The sequence below is a fragment of the Stegostoma tigrinum genome, chromosome 3 (genome assembly GCF_030684315.1).
Source record: "Stegostoma tigrinum isolate sSteTig4 chromosome 3, sSteTig4.hap1, whole genome shotgun sequence".
NCBI classification, from domain to species: domain Eukaryota; kingdom Metazoa; phylum Chordata; class Chondrichthyes; order Orectolobiformes; family Stegostomatidae; genus Stegostoma; species Stegostoma tigrinum.
Genome location: NC_081356.1, coordinates 99,347,084 through 99,368,536, shown reverse-complemented (window position 1 = coordinate 99,368,536; position 21,453 = coordinate 99,347,084). Strand labels below are relative to the sequence as shown.

Below are 21,453 nucleotides of genomic sequence, written 5' to 3'. Positions count from 1 at the left end.
TGAGAGGGGGTGTGGAAATGGTTTGCGACTGGGAGGCGCAGTTGTTTATTGCGAACCTCCGCTCGGTTCGCAATAAACAACTGCACCTCCCAGTCGCAAACCATTTCCACTCCCCCTCCCATTCTTTAGATGACGTGTCCATCATGGGCCTCCTGCAGTGCCACAATGATGCCACCCGAAGGTTGCAGGAACAGCAACTCATATTCCGCTTGGGAACCCTGCAGCCCAATGGCATCAATGTGGACTTCACCAGCTTCAAAATCTCCCCTTCCTCCACCGCATCCCAAAACCAGCCCAGCTCTTCCCCTCCACCCACTGCATCCCAAAATCAGTCCAACCTGTCTCTGCCTCCCTAACCTGTTCTTCCTCTCACCCATCCCTTCCTCCCACCCCAAGCCGCACCTCCATCGCCTTCCTACTAACCTCATCCCACCTCCTTGAACTGTCCGTCTTCCCTGGACTGACCTATCCCCTCCCTACCTTCCCAGCTATACTCTCCTCTCCACCTATCTTCTTTTCTCTCCATCTTCGGTCCGCCTTCCCCTCTCTCCCTATTTATTCCAGAACCCTCACCCCATCCCCATCTCTGATGAAGGGTCTAGGCCCGAAACGTCAGCTTTTGTGCTCCTGAGATGCTGCTGGGCCTGCTGTGTTCATCCAGCCTCACATTTTATTATCTTGGATTCTCCAGCATCTGTAGTTCCCATTATCACTTAAAACACTTTCTGTTAACTAAAGGTATTAGAGATATCAGTTAAATGTGGATATATGCTGTTACACTGAAAATCAACCATGAACTGCAAAAATTGCATTGATGATAATGATGGACTTTGTTGTTATCCCAGTCTGATTTGGAAATATTAATATGAAGACAGAGGGGGGTGAAAAGTTTCAGAATTTAATTCAAGGCAATTTTCTTGATCAGTCAGTTTCCAATTCAGGGGGATTGCTGGATCTGAACAAAAACACTAAGTTGCTGTAAAAGCTCAGCGGGTCTGGCAGGACCTGTGAAGAAAAAAATCAGAGTTAACGTTTTGGGTCTGGTGACCCTTCCTCAGAAACGTTAACTCTGATATACAGAGTTCCTGATTTTGTTCCTGATTTACAGCATCCACAGTTCTTTTGGTTTTTATTGCTGGACCTGATTCTGGGAAGGAAAGTTCAAGTAGATTAAGTGTCTTTTGGGGACTTGATGGGCATAGTAGTAAAGGCTTAGGTAAAAGTGCTAGATTGGAATAGAGCCTATTTCAGTGGAATGAGAAATGGTCTTTATCAAATAATTTTTAAATCCAAATTAGCAAGCAAAGTACAACAGAACAACACCCTTAAAGAGATAAAACAGTGTGGAGCTGGAGGAACATGGCCAGCCAGGCAGCATCAGAGGAGCAGGAAAGTTGATGTTTCAGGTTGCAACCCTTCTTCAGAAATGGGGAGATGGCGAGGGAGCTCAAAAATAGAGAGGAGGGTTGGGGCTGGGGCAGGTAGGTGGGATGATATTGGGTGAGTGCAGGTTGGGAGTGGTGGAGCTTGGTCAGTGGGATAGATGGGAGACAAGACGGATAAGGAGAGAAGATGGATAGGTTGTGTCAGGCCAAGAAGGTGGGGATGAGAAGGAGGGGTTGGACATGGGATGAGGCCAGGGTGAGAAGATTTTAGAACTGGTAAATTCCATGTTTAGGCCATCGGGCTGTAGGTTCCCGAAGCGGTGTATGAGGTGCTGCTGACGCTACCTGTCCATCATCTCTCTCACCTATCCGCCCTCCCACCTCACTGACCAATCCTCTACCTGCACTCACCTATCACCATTCATTTACCTTCCCCAGCCCCACCCCTCCTCTATTTATTTCTGAGCTCCCTTCCCCCACCCCGTTTCTGAAGAAGGGTCTCGGCCTAAAATGTTAAATTTCCTGCTCCTCTGCTGCCTGGCCTACTGTGCTCCACCAGCTCCACACTGGGTTGTCTCTGACTCCAGCATCTGCAGTTCTTGTTATCTCTTAATGCTGTTAAAGAGGAGCGCTTTAAAACACGAGGGAAAGATTGAACAGACAAAGTCTGAGCCCCCGACGGATGAAAAATTTGGGAGTGAGGTGAAGCTGAAAGAGAGAGTGTATAACAGATGTCTTGATGAAAATATATTTGAGAGACTAGCTCACTGAAGGAAGTTATTGAAAATAAAAAGCTTGAAGGTGAAATGAGGAAGGAAATCATAAACCAAGTTTGGTGAGAAATCTGGCATTTAGCAGTAAAAGTGGCCCAGAATTCTTACATATGCGTATGGGTTACATGGGTTCATTTGGGACCAAAAAAAATAGATTTCCATCTGAAGACAGAGGACGTGGCTGAAATGCTAAAAGATCAGTTGGCATATATCTTGAGTAAACCAAAGATGTTGCCTAAATTGTAGTGAAAGAGCAGAGTATTTGAGACAGTTCTGTGGAAGGGTCACTGGACACGAAACGCTAACTCTGATTTTTCTTCACAGATGCTGCCAGACCTGCTGAGCTATTCCAGCAACATCTGTTTTGGTTCCTTATTTACAGCATCCACTTTTCTTTCGGTTTTTACTTGACGATGATGGGTTAGAAATTCGTTGAGAAGTTATCAAAATGATGGCCATACCTGAAGCTGCCAAGTCACTACAACTGAATGGGATAGATTTCGGGATGCTATAGTACATGAGGATGGAAATTGTGGAGGCACTCAATTCCCTTCCAAACCTCCTTGAAGATGGGTATTACCAATGGACAAAGCAAGAGAATACATGATGAATGGTAGAACCCTGGGAAGCACAGAGGATCAAAGGACCTTAATGTGCATGTTCACCAGTCTCTTAAGGCCACATGATAGATAAAGTGGATAAGAAGACTTGCCTTCATTAGTCAAAACAAAGTTTAAGAGCAGGGATGATATCCTGGAACTGTCTTAAATGTTATAGGATAAGTAGGTGTAAAGCTGGATGAACACAGCTGGCCAGGCTGCATCAGAAGAGGAGGAAAGCTGACATTTCGAGTCTGAACCCTTCCTATTATCTCTGTATTAAATGTTAGTTAGGCCACAGCTAGAGTGTTGTGTGCAGTTCTGGAATCCATGTCATAGGAGTGTTGTGCTTGTACTAGAGAGGATACAGAGGGGATTTAGAGGATATTGTCTGGACTGGAGAGTTTTAGTTATGAAGAGAGATTGCATAAGCTAAGATGCTGCTTGGCCTGCTGTGTTCATTCAGCTCCACACTTTGTTATCTCGGATTCTCCAGCATCTGCTGTTCCCATTATCTCTGATTGCATAAACTGTGGTTGTTTTCCTTGGACTAGAAAGAACATGACTGAAATTTATTAAATTGAGGTGCATAGGATAGAGGCAAATGAACAATTTCCTCTTGGTCGGGGTGGGGGCGCGGAATCAGTAACCACATCATAGAACCACTTTGTCAAGTACACAACCAATCAAGGAATTGAGCATGGTGGGGCAGCGTGGATGCCAATCGTTTCTTACACACTTTGGGCTTCCAGTGAGTGGATGCACTACGAGGGGCTTTCTTCGCTTCCATGGATGCTGTCTGCTGCCAGCTTCTGGATGGCCAAAAATTTGCATGGGACAGAATGTCTATGGGATCCCTGACTGGCTTTTAATATGTTGGGCCTTTGCCATCAGAAATAATGCAGGACTCATTAGCTGCTGGGCAAGACACTCACAACCTAGATTTGTGTTAAATTTCCCCTGTATTTTTTGGCTGGCCAACAATCTGTTGAGCCTTTAAAATAGATGAACATATTGTTGACTTCTTTGTCAATTTAGCTGCTTCTTGTTCGTTGAGGTAGTGTAACAGTTTTTAATGTTTTTCACCTCTGGAGGTTTTGATGGCAAAGCTGTACCATGCAATCCTTTGCTTGTGTGAACTCCAAACCCCTGTGATGGATTAAGCTTTGCAAGGTTTGCTTTCACAGCTGCTGAGGGAACTAGACTTTTGATTCACGAGCAGTTCATCGAATTACATTTTTGAAGAGGTTCATAAATGGCTATTTTGTTTATCTTGACAACTTGATAGGGTTCAAGAGTTATGTTCATTGGAATACAGAGTGAGCATGGGATATGAGGAAACATGGAGAATGATTGTGGGTGAGGTCAGGGCTCAGATGTATAAAACTCATGTATAGAATTAGACTCTGAGATAGTAAGAACTGCCGATGCTGGAGTCAGAGTTAACACAGTGTGCAGCTGGAGAAACACAGCAGACCAGGCAGCATCAGAGGACATTTTATATGAAGAAGGGTCCCGTCCCGAAGCGTCCGCTTTCCTGTTTCTCTGATGCTGCCTGGCCTGCTGTGTTCCTCCAGCTCCACACTGTGTTATATAGAATCAGGCTAATGTTTCTGTGAATGGAGTTGGAACTTTTAGCATGAACAGCATCCACCTACTTTCACCCCTCCTCAGAAGAAGGAAGCCTAAAATCGAGCCTGTTCCCATCTGCATAAAATGGCAGAATGGGCTTTGTCAGGCAGGAGATAGCATCACGATGTTGGGATACTGTCTGACTTGATTCCCTCCTGAGATGAAAATACGGGCTTTATGATAAGTTGGGTGCTCGGTTTATTAAAGTTCTGTGCTTAATGTAAGGCTCAGAGCCAAAAAAAGGACTGCAGATGCTGGAATTCAAGGTAGACAAACAGGAGGCCGGAAAAGCACATCAGGGCAGGCAGCATCTGGAGGAAAAGAGCTGTCAATGTTTGAGTATTACCCTTCTTCAGCACTGGATATGGGGGTAGGGAGGGCTACAGATAGGAAAAAAGTGGGGGAGGGTTGGAGGCACAATAGTGGTAATAGGTCAACAATGGTGGTGTCCGCCAGGTCGTACCTACTGTCAGTGTTCACCTCTCGGCCAGGCCGTACATACCGTCAGTGTTCACCTCTCACCACCATTCCGTACCTACCGTCAGTGTTCACCTCTCACCACCATTCCGTACCTACTGTCAGCGTCCACCTGTCCGCCAGGTCATACCTACCGTCAGCGTCCGCCTCCTCCGCCAGGTCGTACCTACCGTCAGCGTCCACCTCTCGGCCAGGCCGTACATACCGTCAGTGTTCACCTCTCACCACCATTCTGTACCTACCATCAGCGTCCACCTCCTCCGCCAGGTCGTACCTACCGTCAGCGTCCGCCTCCTCCGCCAGGTCGTACCTACCGCCAGTGTCCACCTCCTCCGCCAGGTCATGCTTACCGTCAGTGTCCACCTCTCACCACCATTCCGTACCTACCATCAGCGTCCACCTCCTCCGCCAGGTCGTACCTACCGCCAGTGTCCACCTCCTCCGCCAGGTCATGCTTACCGTCAGTGTCCACCTCTCACCACCATTCCATACCTACCGTCAGTGTCCACCTCTCGGCCAGGTCGTACCTACCGTCAGTGTCCACCTCTCGTCCAGGCCGTATATACCTTCAGTGTCCACCCCTCACCACCGTTCCGTACCTACCGTCAGCGTCCACCTCTCCGCCAGGTTGTACCTACTGTCAGCGTCCACCTCCTCCGCCAGGTCGTACCCACCGTCAGCGTCCACCTCTCCGCCAGATCGTACCTACCATCAGCGTCCACCTCCTCCGCCAGGTCGTACCCACCGTCAGCGTCCCCCTCCTTTGCCAGGTCGTACCTACTGTCAGTGTCCACCTCTCACCACCATTCTGTACCTACCGTCAGTGTCCAACTCTCCGCCAGGTCGTACCTACCGTCAGCGTCCACCTCTCGGCCAGGTCGTACCTACCGTCAGCGTCCGCCTCCTCTCCCAGGTTGTACCTACCGTCAGTGTCCAACTCTCCGCCAGGTTGTACCTACCGTCAGCGTCCACCTCTCGGCCAGGTCGTACCTACCGTCAGCGTCCACCTCTCGGCCAGGTCGTACCTACCGTCAGTGTCCCCCTCCTTTGGCAGGTCGTACCTACCGTCAGTGTCCACCTCTCACCACCATTCTGTACCTACCGTCAGTGTCCACCTCCTCCGCCAGGTCGTACCTACCGTCAGTGTCCCCCTCCTCTGCCAGGTCGTACCTACCGTCAGTGTCCACCTCCTCTGCCAGGTCGTACCTACCGTCAGTGTCCCCCTCCTCTGCCAGGTCATGCTTACCGTCAGTGTCCACCTCTCACCACCATTCCGTACCTACCGTCAGCGTCCACCTCTCCACCAGGTCGTGCTTACTGTCAGTGTCCACCTCTCGGCCAGGCCGTACCTACCGTCAGCGTCCACCTCTTGGCCAGAGGCCGTACCTGCTGTCAGTGTCCACCTCTCGGCCAGGCCGTACCTACTGCCAGTGTGCACCTCTCACCACCATTCCGCCTCCATTCCATGCCCCCCCCTCATTATCAGCAGCTCCCACTATGCCCAGGTCCAGGCCAGAAGAAGTGTAATACCGGAAATATTGACTGCTCCTTTCCTCCAGATGTTGCCTGGCCTGCTGTTTCCTTTCAACCACCTGTTTACCTATTTTAATGTAAGGCTTACTGGTGTAAATGAAAAGCTATTCAGTCTATGTAAGCACTCATTATGAATGTGATGCTACCACAGCAACTCGTTAAATTTGGATTGTAGCTTCGGTGATTAGCCCTTATTCTCCAACTACTGCCTCTTGTTATACATAACTTTGTGCAAACAGTTATAAAGGGCATACGTTAGAAAGTGGGCTAAAAGAGAGAATGCATGCCACAGAAGTGTCCAGACCACAGCCAATACATTTCAGACTGTGCATGTGTCTTTGTTGGCATGTTAGCTGCTTGTTGATTGACACATTTAATAGGCAAAGTCAAACCTGTGATACAATGACATGATATTATGCCCAGGAACAATATGACGCATGCCTTTACATTTAGAAATATCAGTTAATGATCATGCATTGGGTTTAAAGTTTATTGCAGAAAAGATAAATTGAGTTTACCTTGTAAAATTAAGCCATGTGTAGGTAAAATTAGCTTGTCATCTTTATGTAGTGAAGCAAACGTCTTCCTTACTGCTCCGTAGATTCTAGATAGGTGAAACAAAATTCACTTACTCTGGAACTTGACTTGGAGGGCGCTTTTCATTTCTGAAACAACCTTATTTCTCTGTATGACTTTCAAAGCAGTGTCATTGATCAAAATGCAAAACCTCAATGTTCAAACTCTGGTGCCATCAGCATTCCCTAACAGTAGTTGACACCATACTTATTATCTGTATTCCGTGAGTACTGGTTGCCTTAATTACAGCGTAGTCAGAAACATTATAACCGAATAGTCCAAAATATTATAGCCACATAGTATCACAATATCACAGAAATATTATGGTGCAGATAGAGGCCATTTAACCTATCTTGACTGCACTGACTCTTGAAACAATATCATTACCTAGTGTCAATTTCCTGAATTTTTGCCATACCTTCGCATGCTATTTTTATCTAAATAATCATCCAATGCTGCCCTGAATGCCTCAATTGAATCTGCCTCCAACACCCTCCCAGGCACTGGATTCCAATTCTGAACTACTTGTTGAGTGATATGTTTATCGTAACTTCACCCTTGCTTCTTTTATATGTCACTTTACATCTATACCCTGTTTTTCTTCTCCCTTTTACAAGTGAGAGTAGTTTCTCCCTTTCTAATCTATCCAACCCACTCAAGATTTTGAAAACATCTATCAGATATCCTCTTAGCATTCTTCTCTTCAAGGAGAAAAGCACCAACTTCTTCAATTTAACTTTTTCGATTGAAGTGCCTCACCACTGGAAATATTCTTGTAACTTGCATCCTCACACACTCTCTCCAATGCGTTCATATCCTTTTTATGATATAGCACCCAAACTTTATGCAGTATTCCAGTTGAGGTCAAAAGATTATCTTAGACAAGTTAAATGTCACCTCCTTGCTCTTGTACTCTATGCCTGTATTAATAAATCTGAGGATACTGCATGCTTTACTCACTGCTGTCTCAATTTTTCCTGCCATTTGCAATGAACTGGACACATACACATCCAGGTCCAGCTGCTCCTGCAACCCCACGGCATCCACCCTAATAATTGTAACCTCAATTTTATACTATCTTCTGATGTTTTTCGTATGAAAATGTATCACCTAACACTTGTCTGCATCTAAGCTCATCTGCCACCTATCTGCCTACTTCACCAAGTTGTCTGTGCCCTTCTGAGGTTCTGCCTTGTCCTCTCACAGTTTATAGTACCTTCAAGTTCGATGCCATCTGTCAACTTTGAAATTCCCCCTTTTTTCCAAGATCTGGATCATTAATATCTATATCAGGAAAAGTAGGGGTCTCAATAAGGATGCCTGGAAAATCTCACTATAAGTCTTCCTCTAGCCTGAAAAATATCAGTTGATCAAGTTGATCATTGCACCTCTCTGATGAAGGGTCTAGACCCGAAACGTCAGCTTTTGTGCTCCTGAGATGCTGCTTGGCCTGCTGTGTTCATCCAGCTTCACACTTGGTTATCTTAGTTGATCATTACTGTCTGTTTCTTATCACTAAGATGATTTTGAATGTGGCGATAGCAAGAGCTGCAAACGTTGGAGTCAGAGTCAATATAATGTGGAACTGGAGGAATGCAGCAGTTTAGGCAGCATCAGAGGAGCATGAAAGTAGATATTTCAGGTTGTGACCCTTCATCAGGACTGCCCATGTTGAACTGTCCCTTTTATATCATAACCTATCACTTTCTTCACAGGTCTGTTATGTGGTACTTTATCAAACACCTTTTGAAATTGTGTTCCTCTCATTGTGCCTTTCATTTGCCTCTTCATAAAACTCCAAGTCAGTTAAGCATGTTTACCCTTTAGAAATCCATGCTGACTCTTCCTGATTAATCCACTTTTTCTACATAGCAATTCATTCTATTCCAAATAATTGACTCCAGAAGCTTCCCTAACATTGAAGTTAAATTGGCTGGTCTGTAATTGCTAAACTTGTCCTTCCATCTTTTCTTGATCAAGACCATTATGTTTAAAATTCTCCAGTCTTCTGGCACCTCCCATGAGTCCAGGGATGACTAAAAGATTATGGCTAGTGCTTCCTTGGTTTCCCTCTCACTTTTTTCACAATCCTTGGATACAGCTCATCCAGTCCCAATGCTTTGCTAACAGCCTATCTGACACATCTACCCTTTCAATTTTTGAACCCCTCTGGTGGCTGAGTTCCCTCATCTGTCACTATGGCCTGGTGGTACCTGTCTCTTCGATAAAGACAGATGCAAAATATTCATTTATCACCTCAACCATGATGCCTGCCTCCACATGTAAATCATCTTTTTGGTCCCTAATGGCCCTACTTCTCCCTTTTATTATCCGTTTACAATTTATATCACTATAGAAGACTTTGCGACATCTACTTAAGTTGGCTGCCAGTCTTTTTTTTCCTCATGATTCCACTTTGCTTCTGTTATTTACTTTGCACATGCCTTCTGAACTGTTGATATTCCACTTGGTTCTCAATTTTATTTTCTACCTGACACTTGTCATAATCACACGTTTTTCGTCTTTTATCTCATTTTTATCTCTTTTGTCACCTAGGGAGTTCTGTATTTATCTGTTCTTCTGCATCCTTTCCACTATTTGGGGCGAGGATCTTACCTCCTGACTTCTCACTGACTGCCTGCCATCATTAAGATGGAAGTCAGGAATGGAAGGGTACTTTGCACATCTGTAGATGGGTGCAGAACTAGGAAACTCAGGAAGCTGAGCACCATCTAGTACCATGAAAACAGAGTGCTGGGGAGATGCAGTAGATCTGGCTGCATTTGTGGAGAGGGAAACGGTGTCACTACCCCAATTCCATGATGATTCTTTGGAACCCATTCAGGACAAAGCAGCCATTTATTGCTACTCTGTACATCACCTGTACCTTTATTCTCTTCAGCACTGAGGCATAGTGGCATCTGGGCATACCACCCTCAAGATGCTCCTCTGGCAGCACCTCCCAAATCCACAATCTCTACCACCTTACCTTGAAGGACAAGGGCGGCAGATACACAGGAACACCACCACCTGCAAATTCCCCTCCAGGCTACATAGCATTCTGATGTGGAAATATGTTATTGTTCCTTCATTGATAGGTCAAAATTCTGTGCTTTCCTCAATTACAGCATTATGGGTGTACTTACATCTTGAGGACGAGTACTATTCATGTTGGTAGCTCATCTTCATCTTCTCCAGGGCAATTAGGAATGGAAAACAAGTGACTTTGAGTTTCTGTGGATAAAAATAATAACATGATAATGACCACTAATGTGTTTTACTCACATTTCTTGAAGGGTAATTATTATTTGGGACATCAGGAATAACTGTACTAGACTCAACAAAATAGTGACATAGAATCTTTCATGCCCTCCTAGGAAAATAGATGAATCTTTGATTTTAATAATTGTTCCAGAAAACAGGATCTTTAACACTGCAACACTTGTTGGCCATGAGTTCGAACTCCAATCCGGGAGTGGGATCTGAGCCCACGTCAAAGATGAAAATGCTATGCTATGCTGGGTCATGGGTCATGGCTCATGGCTCATGCATCAAGTATGTAATTTATCAAAAAATCAATGTCTTTGCAATGTATTTGTTTCATTTGATAATCTTCTTTAAAAATAGTTCTACTGTTATTTTGGTGAGATGTGTTCTTCATATCTCTTATACAGTTGGCAAACTAATCTGGATAAACTATATTCTTTTTGATCACTCATAGTTGAATTGCAAAGCTGATTTTTTTTTCTAAATTGCAAATTTATTTTACACATTCCATAATTCTATTTAATGAATCTCTACATTCCACATGTCTGGAGGATATGGTTTTGCTGCAGTATGAAATCAGTTTGCTGATAATAAGACATTATTGTGAAATGTAGAAGCACACTGCCAATCACTGTAATATTATACAGATGTAAAGGTTTGTCCAAAAGTAACACATGGTGGTTGACAGAAATATGTGTATAATTTCTATTGGTGTATTGTCAGTTTGTGAAACGTAGAAGACGATGATTTGCATTTAATTGTGGAGCATGTCGAAGTAGTAGACATTCTAAAACTCCGTTCTTTCAGCCTTTTTTCTACTGTCTTGTACCAATCAGTTTGTGATGCTTCTCTTCGGCCAACTAACTACCTTACCGATGTAATATCTCTCCAGGCATTGGGCAGAAGAATCGTCATTGCTTCTTGGTCTTTGCCAATTGAACAATTAATGACGGCTTCAGAAAATGCTGAGTGTGCCTGGACACTTATTCCTCTGAGATTTCTTCCTCTTTTCTCTGCCTCCACCTGATCTCATTCCTGTGATTAATGTAGATATCAACATCCTATGATGCATATTAAATATGGTCTTCCCAGTGCCATGACCATCTTTGTTTTTATTACATCACCAACTAATGCTAACCAGCAACAGTGACTGAACTTCTAACTTGTGGCTTTTCAGTAATGTAGGTGTCCATATGTGTTATATGTGGTGAATTTTAATTAGCTTTTAGGGCAGTCATTCAAAATTGTTTTCTGTTTATCAATACGCCACACCTTACTAATATCACTAATGGACATGAGGTCAGATTTCTCCCATTTATTTACAGTCTGCAGCTTATGATGATCCTGCACCAGATCTCCAATTTATGTTATGATCTCAGTAGGAAGTATTAACACAATTAAACTAGGTGTTTAATGTAAATGGTTTATGGTAGAAGTATGAGATTCAGGGACTTACTAAAGGGATAAAGCCACAAAATCCCACAGTTTAGAGCAAACACAACTAAATGTTACCATATAATGGTATAATAGTAATGCACTCTATAATAAATGTACAATTTACAGTCTAACACCCAAAATTAATATAGAGTAAATATGGGTAATAGGCTGTGATTGAAAATGCCACGGAGTACATCGAACAGCAAATTCTATCAAAACAGATCCACAAATTTCATAGCAATTTAGCAATTTGTTCTGAATGATAATATTAAACTTTATTAGGGATTACAATTCTATAGGAATTCACTTGTTGATTGCCTCAGAAACTGTGATTTTCTGGTCAATTACCCCCTTTCCCTAATCTGCACTCCCCGGTCCTCCAGAAACTACACCTCAGTACCTACTCACAGGACAACTCCAACTTCTCACCACTTCTGAGCCATTGGCATTGAAATATTAAAACTGCTTCTCTAGCCATAGTGGCTGCCAGACTGAATTTATTTTTCCAGCTTTTTCTGTTTTTACTTCAGCTTATAACTGACAATTGGCCTTAGCAAGCTGGAACTACTCTGGCTTTTTTCCTGGGTTCTAATCTTGCTCAGTTGCATTAAGCATTCACAGTTTTGAGGCTTTTCAACACCTACACTTTGATGTACTGAACAATTTGTAGCACAAAGCTTCTCAGCTTCCATGACTCCTTTAGTGCCCTGACTCCACACTTAGTTGCCTACTAACTCCCATATCTACTGTCTGAGTTCTGTCAGCATGGCTGTATCTGACTATTCTTGTTGCATTGTTCAATTGCCTTCTCAGTGGAACAGTTAAAAGCAGCACTGCCTCACATGAAGTATGCTTCTCTCCCTCTCAGTCACTGACCTTCCGAACTGCTTGTAACCTTTGAACTTCTCCTCAGTTATTCAGGAGGCGCTTGAAGTGAAAACCTTGCAACCAACTCCGTCCCTATCCAGGCAGAAATACAAGCAGCTAATATTTTGGAACGATCAAACCTATCACTATTGGAACTGAGTGTTCCCTAAACGTTGCATTTTCATTAACTGCTGGTTTCTGCAGGGTAAAAACAACTGTTCACAACAAAGAAAGTGATTACAAGATTCATCCCAAACTACACTGCTTCACTATTTGTTTGGATCTTTTAATTCCCTCTGACATCAGGTCCAAAATGAATCACATATTCATCCAGATCAACATTTAAATAAACTGAAGACATCAACTTCAACTAGTACTATCAGTTGTGCTTCCTTGTCTGTGATTTCATATGTCTCGCAGTGTACAGTCTCAGGCAAAACCCAGATGTCTTTTATGTTGATGACTTTACTATCCTTGGAAATCGCAAGAAACACGATTAACAACTTGCCCACACAGAACAGTAAAGTTTAGTTTCAAAAGTATCAACAGCGTTCTTAGAATCTAAGAAAAATTCAATTTGCTTTACTTAAAATCTATATTGCAATCATTCACCTAACATAAAACAACATTCTCAACCAATGACTGGATCTCTATCATTATTCTTTTTGTTTGCATATGCACTCATTGTAATTTCTGTCCCATACTGCATCACACTTTTGGTCCAGCAACACTTTAGTATGACACATTTTGGAAATTTTACCATCTCTCATTCCTGCTGTAAAACACAACCAACATCCACAAATAAAACCATGCCAAAACTGAAACAAGTTGTTCCAAAAAACATCAGAATTCTATCAGGTACCATTTGCCATATCAATTAATTTCTAAAGTTTGTAACATATTAACAGTTTAAAAAAATACATGCTGCAGTTAACTAAATCAGAATTAAGTACAAGCGATTTGAGTACACTCATTCAAGTTTTAGGTGAATTTGAACATAGTGCAAAGCCTCTCCCCGGATCTATCAAGTCATCCAAAGTTTCTCTTCAAAAGTCCAATGCCTGGCTCAACGGTAAACTTTGACTGTTTTTTTTTGTGTCCTTTACTTGACATAAAAGCCTACATCATAGAAAAGGGCGCTTGGACCTGTTGAATCTGTGCCAATCAAATCCAAGCAGTTGACTATTCTAATCCCACTTTTTCAACACTTGACCCATAGTCTTGTGTGCCTTGGTTTTGCAAGTTTGCATCTAAGTACTTCTTTATTGGTATATGGGTTTCTGTCTCTACTGCCTTTACAGGCATTTTATTTGGGTTACGAACATATCTCAGCAGTTTTATTCTCATTGGATTTCCTTTTGTTTGTTTGTAGGGTGTGAGCAAAAGTGAAAACTTGAATACTAATGATAATAGGAACTGCAGATGCTGGAGAATCCGAGTTAACGAAGTGTGGAGCTGGATGAACAAAGCAGGCCAAGCAGCATCTTAGGGGCACAAAAGCTGACGTTTCGGGCCTAGACCGTCCGTTTTTGAGCCCCTACGATGCTGCTTGGCCTGCTGTGTTCATCCAACTCTACTCTTTGTTAACCTGAATACCAATATTACCTTCACTGCAATGACCATGCGTGTCCACTGCTTACCGATTAAACTCGGCTTCTATGCCATCATTCTTCAGAGGCCCACCGTCACTTGCCTGTAGAGATACAATCTTTAGAGACAATGGTGCACAGAAGCTGAGTCCCTGATTCAACTCACCCAGCTGGATAGTGCCTCTGTGACCGTGGGGCTATCTTCTTGCCCTTGTGCGACCTCCTTATCTATTTCCCATTGTTTTCTCAAGCCACTGGACTTCTTTTGCTCACTACATAGTTGCTTTTTGCCATTCTTCAACTGACTGAAGGATTCAAATTCCGAATGCAGAAGGCCACGTGATAAACAAAGCCTTCAAGAACCTAGTCCTGCATCTGCTGCTAAAATGGAACTGGGTGATGTTGTTCTTCTCGTCTTAGCATTTGCAATGCGTTCAAGCCTTTGGCTCTCACTTTGCCTCACATTCTGGCTGCTTACAGCTGTAAATGATGGCTGCCACTTGCCTCCACCACTCACTTGCTGCTGAACTTTAAAATCCTTTGAGCTGCTAACACATCATGACACCGTTGCCTCCTCTGCAAAATGAAAAGTTTTGAAATTCTGGAAAATTAGAAGAATTGAACAATTTGTTGTCATTTTGGTGATTAGAAAAATTAATTTCCTGCCCAAGCCTTACCTGCTCAATTTGTTATGTAAAAACATCTCAGAACAGGTTAATTATAAAATACCTAAGGCTGTTCTGTCTGGTTGCCTTCATTTTAAGAAGTTTGACAGACAACAGGATAATGTCATTCAGCTGACTTGTTACAACTGCAAGTCATCACCCTCCAAACAACTGCCTCAAGTTGGTAAAATTATACTCTATGATTCTAATATCCTCTGAAAGATATTGTTGTATCAATTGAATGCTTTGAACTTCCAGAAAAATTATATCAGTCAAAAATTAGTTGTTAAAACTCAAACCGCACAATCTTTATTGTTCTAATCTTTGACCCTTTAGCGTAATTAATAGAGAATTAACATTTTTCTTTTGATGTTATGCTGCGTTCATTTGAATTTTTATGTAGATTCTAGTTTCTCTTGTAGTCTGATAAGGGAGCTATTTTATTTTCCAGCATTTTCTGTGACATGACCTTGAGACTAATTTGTAGTGTTTATAAACTTTTGCATCTTATTTTGTAGTGGTTTAAGAAGGTCAAAATGTCTAAACTGTTCATCAAACAACAGCTCCATTTAGTCAAATTACTACTGCAGTTCAAAATTGGATATAGGTAACATATATATAACATTAAATCAGTGCATTACATGGCATCTAAACTAATGATTAAATCACCTCATATAATGCCAGTGACCGTGGCTAGTAGACATATGCACGTTGTGAAAACTCAGATGATTTTCTTAGAGAAGTTAGTTCAGATTGGAAAGGAATTCAGTTCTATACTTATTTTTTGACCATGCTGTCAAGAAGAGTTCCGTTTTGAAATGAATTGTCTTAAACCATTGGTGGATCTTAATCCAATACCCTTTGTATCACGTATTACCATTTTCTTACAAATGTATGCAGTAAATATCTCGAGAGTATGCTTTCAATAATGAGCCATAAAAATACAATCAATGGGGTGAAACCAGTTTCTGAAATCAACGCAAACCAGCTCATTGTGAATTGGCAAACAAATTCTCTTCACTTTTTTTTCAGAGTGCTTTTGTGATCTTGTTTTCTTAGCTGTTTTTTTTACTGGATTTTAAATTTAAAATGTTGGCATTTTTAAAAATTGTCCATTAGAGGCAAGTGTTACTGGCCATGTGACCACATCACCCATCCCTGGCCTTGAGAAGACGATGGTGTGCTTCATTATGAAACTTGGTGGTCCATCTGATATAGTGCTATGGTCTCAGTGCTGTAAGGGAGGAAGTTCTTTGTTCATTTTAGCCACACAGACACAAGTTTGGTATATCATACAAGTCACTTTCAAGGGCAACCAAGTACTAATATCAAGAGCATTGTTATAAGATATCGTGTTTGTTACACCAGGACACATGGACATTAAACAAACATGATGGCGAGCGTGTTGGTCTGTACTGGCCATGATAAAACCATGATATTCATGTAAGCCTGTCAGACATGGCAAATGCACCAATCCCAGCTGTGCGGGAACATCTATATTCAGTGTTCTATTCATTCCTTGAGCGAAAGTAACAACAGATCTATTCACTGTGCAGGCAAGATTTCATGCTTGTGACAGATTATATCTTCTTTCAACTGTTCAGCAACTTAGCAACATAATGAGCAGAAGTATTCCTAACATGATGAGCACTATTTTCAGTTTATACAATGTCCTGGATCAGCTGTGTTTGATAATGATCCCACTATCTATACTCAAACAATCTTGCAGAATGTTTAGTATGTACTATGAAATCAGTGATCATTGAATGTCAAGCAACAGAACAAAATTTACATATGGAGACAGGATTACCATCCCCAGTACAATATACAGTCGGAAGACGTGCAAATAACATTGGCTAGCAACAAATTCTGAGACACAGAATATTATTCAAAGACAGAAGGGATTGGAAGAGATACCTGAGTAACAAGCAGGTAAAGAACTATCAATACTGCACACTGAACAGAGTGTCTGAGATGGAAATGCAAATACAATTACTTGGATACCAGCAAAGGTTTTCAAATTATGTCAGATGTCCAAATTGTGAAAAGTCATTACGGATCATGGTATTATTTTGCCAAGGAATTCAGACAATTCAAACTAATGAATAATACTTCAGACATAATGATGATGAGGAAGAACATTCCGGCAGTGATGATTATGCAGTGATATTAAGCGACAGCACCCACCATCAAGTTATCAGTCAAGTCTACCAAGGAACAACATGTATGTCCACAGATCAGCACCAGATTAGGATGACCAATTATAATAACTGTGATAGGAGGAAAGTACTGATATTAAGACCCACTAGAGAATCACTTGCATCATTAGTATAACTGTGTTGAGTCTTTAAACAAAATGGTCAATTGCTTCTCTTTTGTACCAAAATGGAGAATAATCAACAAGTCTACCAGGCTTCTTCAATGAACTCAAAATAATTTTTGTGATAAACAAAGCTTATTCTTAAAGCAAGTGGCAAACTTTGATTAACACCTAATCAATGATTCTGAATTAAATCTGTCTTCCTTTAGTCCCACACACACAGACACAGACATAGACACAATGCATAAAATATCTGAGAGGCGATGATTTGTTTTAAAATAAAAGTTAAACGGAATGAAAAACAACCTTTGTAGGCCAAGAGTCTGGAAACCTTTGGAAAGATAAAAAGTGATAACTTCTCACGTCCACTAGATTTTCTGTTTATGAAGCTGAATTGCTGACAGCTGTAAATTAATGATAGACATTCAGTTCTGATTGTAATTAGCTTGGATTCTAGTATATGGGTTTTGACATTGTCCACCATTTCAGCTTTTTACCAGTAGACCAAAATATTGGTATTTAGAAACCTCATTGGGCTACCAGGAACTTCTATTGAGAAACAGGAGAGAGGCTTACAGCTTCTGGTGTGCCTTCTTTATTCTGATTCCGAAATCAGTAAAACGGAACTCAAACCCAGAGAGTTGTTGGGCAACCCACTAGGATAGATGACCCGTAGTCCTCTCAAAACAAAGTTTTCCAGTAATTAAGAAAATAAATACCATCTCAAGCTTCTTTGAAAACTTTTGTTGACTGTTTTCTCCAAAATCACTTGATTTCAAATAAACAGTAGGTAGATTGGGGAGCATATTAAATTCTTGGCTTTATTTCCAAGAAATTATATGGTAAAACCCATTTTCAATCCAGAATATTTCCAAATAGTTCAAAATCTTTCAGTTCTTCCAGGTAGTCTTTAAATATCTGGATGTGAGTTTGCTCGCTGAGCTGGAAAGGTTCGTTTTCAGACGTTGCGTCACCATTCTAGGTAACATCATCAGTGAGCCTCCGACGAAGCGCTGGTGTTATGTCCCGCTTTCTATTTATCTGGTTAGGTTTCCTTGGGTTGGTGATGTCATTTCCTGTTCTTTTTCTCAGAAGATGGTAGATTGATTCCAGATCAATGTGTTTGTTGATGGAGTTCCAGTTGGAATGCCAAGCTTCTAGGAATTCTCGTGCGTGACTCTGTTTGGCTTGTCCTAGGATGGATGTGTTGTCCCAATCAAAGTGGTGTCCTTCCTCATCTGTATGTAAGGATACGAGTGATAGTGGGTCATGTCGTTTTGTGGCTAGTTGATGTTCATGTATCCTGGTGGCTAGCTTTCTGCCTGTTTGTCCAATGTAGTGTTTGTCACAGTTCTTGCAAGGTATTTTGTAAATGAAGTTTGTTTTATTTGTTGTCTGTATAGGGTCTTTTAAGTTCATTAGCTGCTGTTTTAGTGTGTTGGAGGGTTTGTGGGCTACCCTGATACCAAGAGGTCCAGGCAGTCTGGCAGTCATTTCGGAAATGTCTTTGATGTAGGGGAGAGTGGTTATGGTTTCTGAGCCCGTTTTGTTTGGGTTTGTTGCTGAGGAATCGGCGGACTATGTTCATAGGGTACCCATTCTTTTTGAATACGCTGTATAGGTGATTTTCTTCTGCTCTTCGTAGTTCCTCTGTGCTGCAGTGTGTGGTGGCTCGTTGGAATAATGTTCTAATGCAGCTTCGTTTGTGGGTGTTGGGATGGTTGCTCCTGTAGTTCAGTATTTGGTCCGTATGTGTTGTTTTCCTGTAGACGCTGGTTTGAAGTTCCCCATTGGCTGTTCGCTCTACTGTGACATCTAGGAATGGCAGTTTGTTGTTGTTTTCCTCCTCTTTTGTGAATGTTATGCCAGTAAAGGGTATTATTGACGGTCTTGAAGGTTTCCTCTAATTTGTTTTGTTTAGTGATGACAAAGGTGTCATCCACATAGCGGACCCAAAGTTTGGATTGGATGATTGGCAGAGCTGTTTGTTCGATCTCTGCATTACTGCCTCTGCTAAGAACCCTGATATCGGAGATCTCATGGGTGTACCATTGGTTTGCCTGTAGGTTTTTTTATTGACCTCTTGGCATCAGGGTAGCCCACAAACCCACCAACACACTAAAACAGCAGCTAATGAACTTAAAAGACCCTATACAGACAACAAATAAAACGAACGTCATCTACAAAATACCTTGCAAGAACTGTGACAAACACTACATTGGACAAACAGGCAGAAAGCTAGCCACCAGGATACATGAACATCAACTAGCCACAAAACAACATGACCCACTATCACTCGTATCCTTACATACAGATGAGGAAGGACACCACTTTGATTGGGACAACACATCCATCCTAGGACAAGCCAAACAGAGACACGCACGAGAATTCTTAGAAGCATGGCATTCCAACCAGAATTCCATCAACAAACACATTGATTTGGAACCAATCTACCATCTTCTGAGAAAAAGAACAGGAAATGACATCACCAATGCAGGAAATGACATCACCAACCCAAGGAAACCTAACCAGATAAATAGAAAGCGGGACATAACACCAGCGCTTCGTCGGAGGCTCACTGATGATGATACCTAGAATGGTGACGAAACGTCTGAAAACGAACCTTCCAGCTCAGCGAGCAAACTCACATCCAGAACCTCAACCTGAGCTACAAATCTTCTCAAAACTCGCTAGTCTTTAAATATAATTGTATATATCAAACACGGAAACCTCTAGAGCAAAATGTTAATGTTTGAAGTGTTCTTGTAAATCTGTTTTGCCTGTTTGTAAAGTAATTACAATAACAACATAGGTCTATGTGCAACCATGTATGTCTTTTTGAGATTAGTTCTAATGTTTGAAAAAAGGGGAATATTGTTTTCTGTCTCACGGTACCTAGCCCTTCTTTCTGACTTATTGAACCTCCTCCTTTGTCTTGTCCAGTTTGTTGGAAACTATACCATAACAACTCAATCCTCCCCCTCCCCTTCCACCCTGAAGTACCTCTCCAGCTCTGAGCAGTTGTCCTGGACCTTGGCACTGGGCAGGCAACATACCTGTCCAGAGTTGTGCTCTTTACTGTAGATAAAAGTGCGAATCCCCCTCACTGTACTGCCCCCTACTATTACATTACTACTTATTCTCCCCTCTTGAGTGGCTTCCAATCATTATGCCATAGTCAGTTAGTTAATCCAACCCTAATAGGTGTGACTGCCTCCTAGCACAAAAAAAAATCCAGGTAACTTTCCCCACTCTGATGCATGGCAGTGTCTGTCGTTTAAAACTCCAACTCAAAGTCTGAATGAAGCCGCTCAAAGTTTAAACTCCTGCCACATGTTGGCTGTATGGCAAACTGGTATCTGTGAACTCCCATATATTGCAACTGTCACCCATTACCCGTTCTGCCATCCTTAGTGAGTCCCAAGGTATTACTTACTTCCTCTATTCAACTTGAAGTTTATGTTTTTCTTTCGTTTGTTAATCTTACTATTAGCTATTGGACTAGCGTGAGCCTTAGAACAGAGTAAATCCTAATAATTTAACGGATGCCCATCAATTAACGAGCCTCCTCTCCTGTGGCGAGCAAAGTCAGTTTCCAAAGGCTAAATATATTTAAGCCAAAATACCACCTTCCCTTTCTCCCCTTCATTTTTTGAAATGGTTATTCCTAGCATTTTATTGTAAGCCAAACTAAATTGATTAGTTTTATCTGCTGCTAACACAAAAATCCCAATTCAGTTAATGAGGGTTCAATTTCAGCTAGTTCTTAATTAATCACTAAAACCCTGATTGGGGGTGGGGGGGCGGTTGGTGGATAAAGAAACCTCGCAAATGGCTGGCAGAATTTGAACTGTATATTTCAGTTTAATGTTAACAACAAACTAAGTTAGAATTGTACAAAATAAGAAGCATAATCCCAGAATTAACATCAAATCAGTTAGGAATAAGATGATGAATTTCTTCACTCAACACTCTTTGGCAATCTCTGTTCTAGAAACCTGTGCAGGTGCATTAATTGAATATGGTCAAGACTGAGAGTGATTGATTTCTGCATATTTAAAACATGAAAAAATTCATGGAAAGTAAAAAAGAAATGTTGAAACATAAGATCAGCAATAATATCATTGAATGGCAGAGCAGACTCACGGGCTAACAATTTGTGTCAGATCCTGTTTCCCGTGTTCTTATTTCCCTCTAGGAGGAAATACCATGTGTGTTTGAGTTTATTACGAGATACTCTTGACTTTCTGAATCCACGTTGAGCTGTACATGAGCATGTGATAAATTCATGAATATAAATTGTTTGGGTCCTGCAAAGTTGGCATACTTTCAA

At 41.8% G+C, this 21,453-nt stretch overlaps 1 protein-coding gene across 4 annotated transcripts in view; it reads left to right on the top strand.

The window, feature by feature from the left end:
• ssbp2b (single stranded DNA binding protein 2b) overlaps positions 1 to 21,453 on the top strand; it is a 359,324-nt gene that overhangs the window by 234,032 nt on the left and 103,839 nt on the right. The gene's annotated exons all lie outside the window — the stretch shown is intronic.